Raw genomic sequence first — 3,743 nt, forward strand, 5'->3', positions numbered from 1 at the left:
AATTCATTGAACATTTCCATTCGGCATTCATCACTTATCTCATGACAGAAACGCTTTTTCAATTTTTACAAACTACAGAATCATAATAAGGTTTCATCTTTCTTTCTTCAAACACTTTATCCACCATTTTACCATCTGATCCCACCTTCCTTCCAACATAAGATTTCCCTTCCATCCTCAGACTTTTTGACTTGTTTCTTTTCCAATCTTTTGGTTCACTTCTTCTTCTTCTTTTTCTATTTTCTACCTCCACTTCTTCTCCTATCTCAATTTCATAAGAGACTCCTACTGACAGTGATGACACATCAATTCCCAAATTTATGTCATATCCATTATCTTCGAATACTGTCTCAGCAAGCTTGTCACATCCATAATTGTCTTCTAATGATTTCTCTGAATCCTCATCACATCTGTGGTCTTCAATTGATTTCTCTGAATCCTCATCACATCTGTGGTCTTCAATGATTCCTCTGCATCCTCTTCACATCTGTGGTCTTCAATTGATTTCTCTGAATCCTCATCACATCTGTGGTCTTCAATTGATTTCTCTGAATCCTCTTCACATCTGTGGTCTTCAATTGATTTCTCTGAATCTCATCACATCTGTGGTCTTCAATTGATTCTCTGAATCCTCTTCACATCTGTGGTCTTCAATTGATTTCTCTGAATCTCATCACATCTGTGGTCTTCAATGATTTCTCTGAATCCTCTTCACATCTGTGGTCTTCAATTGATTTCTCTGAATCTCATCACATCTGTGGTCTTCAATGATTCCTCTGCATCTCTTCACATCTGTGTCTTCAATTGATTCCTCTGCATCCTCTTCACATCTGTTGTCTTCAATCTCCTGAAACAATATTTATGTCATATCCATTATCTTCGAATACTGTCTCAGCAAGCTTGTCACATCCATAATTGTCTTCTAATGATTTCTCTGAATCCTCATCACATCTGTGGTCTTCAATTGATTTCTCTGAATCCTCATCACATCTGTGGTCTTCAATTGATTCCTCTGCATCCTCTTCACATCTGTTGTCTTCAATCTCCTGAAACAATAAGAAATGCCATTTTTTAGTTTCAATAAAACATAGTTGACTTATTAATTTATTTAAATTTCAACAGCTACACCAATTTTTAAATCAAGAATAATAGTAATGTGGAAGAATACAAAGATAACAAAACCATAATAAAAATATACAATAAAATGCATGCAATATAATCAGCAAAAAATCAATGAAGTACATGCACCAACTTATAAGATAACAGCACAAATTCAAACAGCGAAAAGCAATAGCAGTTGCATTGAAAACAAGATAACAGAAAACACTGCAATTCAAGAGCAACAAGCACAAACATACATGAATAATAAAACATTGCCAAATAATATGTATAAGAATAATAGAACACAAAATAAAATGATAAGGTGGAAGTGGAAATAAAAAGTAATATAACAAAGCAGAAATATGTAAGACAAAGTGATAATGTTTGATTCTATTACCATATGATGGCATTTTTATAATGCCATTCTTGTTAGTTTCAATAATACAAAAATGATTATATTAGCTACCCACAGTAGGTATTGAAATAGAATTCACTCATTAAAACTAACCTGGATCTCAAGTGCATGAATTGATTGCTTTGTGACATCATATCCATGGTCTTTAATTTATAATTCTCAACATTCTCTTCACATCCATCTTCAAATGTCTCAGCATTTTCAATCTCCTGAAACAATAGGAATAACACAAAGTTTTAATAACACAAAGATGGTTATAATAGCTACCCACATTAGGTAATAAAATATGGTACTGATCTGAACAAAGCTCAGGCTAGAGCTACCAGTGGACTGTAATTTACTATTCAATTTATCAAATAGAAACGAGGAGCAAAATTTAATCTTCAATTTGAGCCAGGTTATTGGTACAGCTAAACTCTGCATTAATGAACAATAAAAAAGAGCAAAAACTCACCAGATTTAATCCAATTTTGTCTACTTGCCCTTCGAAGCCTTTATTAGGTGTTTTGGTCAGATTCGAGGGGTGGAAAGAAATCTGGGAAACGAAAGGTTTGCTTCTGGGCAGCCTTTTCACGTTCAACTTGCAGGCTGGCTCTGTACTATATTCCGAACGAAGCTCAAACTGGATTCTTTATAAATTCAAAACTGATGCAAATTAATTCAATTTAACACTATTTACGCTGTTATATTTATAATTCACACACACTATACTCAAACAATTATCAACAAGAAATTTCCGATTGAAATTACATTACAAATTACAAACTCGGTCTTCACAACAAGACAACGAGACAAGACAAAACTAACAAGAACGACTGAACAAGAACAAGATGACTGGGCTAGAAAAAATGGCAAGGCAAACAGCTGGACGAATCGACACTAGCGCACAAGCCTGCTACGGGCAGAACTGTAGTCTGGGATTGGCGCTACAATTCAAAAAATGCTCTGGCCAGACCATACCCCCGCCTCTGAAAAACTATTTTTCAGCCAAGTTACAAAACTGAAAAAAAAACCACAGAAAGGAAAAAATCCAGACATGACAAAAAAAAACAAAACACCAACACGAAAAAACAACACAAAAGAAAAAATGCAGCAAGCACAACAACTATTGAGTTGGGAGTGGATACAGTTTTGTAACTGGTCTTTTATAAATACCAGTTTTTAGGCGAACATTTGCCACTCGAACCTCGCCGTCACTTCCCGGAAACACTGATTACACTTAAACACACAAATACGAATAATAGAGCGAGCAGACAGTATCCAGAATTTCTGTCTGATCAAGGACAACAATAACGAAGGTCCAGCATGACAGTTCTTCTTGTGATGATAATCAATCAACATCGATACAAAAGCGTCGGATTTTGGTAGGATCATCTGATGACAAGTCTCAAATTCCAGTCCAGCATGAGACAAACGACTGCCGTCGCGAATCACGCCTTTATCAATGAATGGAGACAGGCGACGAAGGCGCATAGAACAATCTTCTCCCTTCTCCAATTGCACAAATTCAGATGAAAAATGTATCTTCTGCACCACTTTACATAGATACCTCTCAGCAACATCGAAATCTGACTCCTCTGATTGGGGTAAGATTCGTAAGAATTTGAGAACAAGAATTACAATTCTCAAAAGACGACCATAATCCGAACAACGACCAATCAATGAATATACTGCATTGCTGTTACAATCAGGAGGTTTTGTGACTGTCAACACTGACAGTTTTTTCGCCTCCGGTGGATCCACGATCTCTTCCAGTTGAGTTCGGATGGGCCAATCGCATTCGTCCTCTGCTAACCATGATGGACCTGAGAGCCACAACGGAAAGTTCACAAGCTCAACTGGTGATAAACCTCTAGACAAACAGTCAGCGGGATTTTCAATTCCGGCAACATGCATCCACTCCTGTATACAAGAATCCTGTATTTTTGCGACGCGATTACCAACAAAAGTTTGCCATTTTGCGGATGGAGCATTAATCCAACACAAGGTGACTGTCGAATCAGAGAGTGCGACAATACGAGACACATGACAACGTTCACTAATAATAGTGACTACTGAATTCATGAGTTCTGCCAACAAGAGTGCCGCACACAACTCCAAACGAGGTATTGAAACAACTTTAGATGGTGCTACCTTGGACTTGGAACACAATAATACAACTCTTGACTCCTCACTCTCCTTCTGCGACTTCACATAGATAACTGCACCATAACCCAACAATGATGCG

The sequence above is a fragment of the Nilaparvata lugens genome, unplaced genomic scaffold (genome assembly GCF_014356525.2).
Source record: "Nilaparvata lugens isolate BPH unplaced genomic scaffold, ASM1435652v1 scaffold5476, whole genome shotgun sequence".
NCBI lineage: Eukaryota > Metazoa > Arthropoda > Insecta > Hemiptera > Delphacidae > Nilaparvata > Nilaparvata lugens.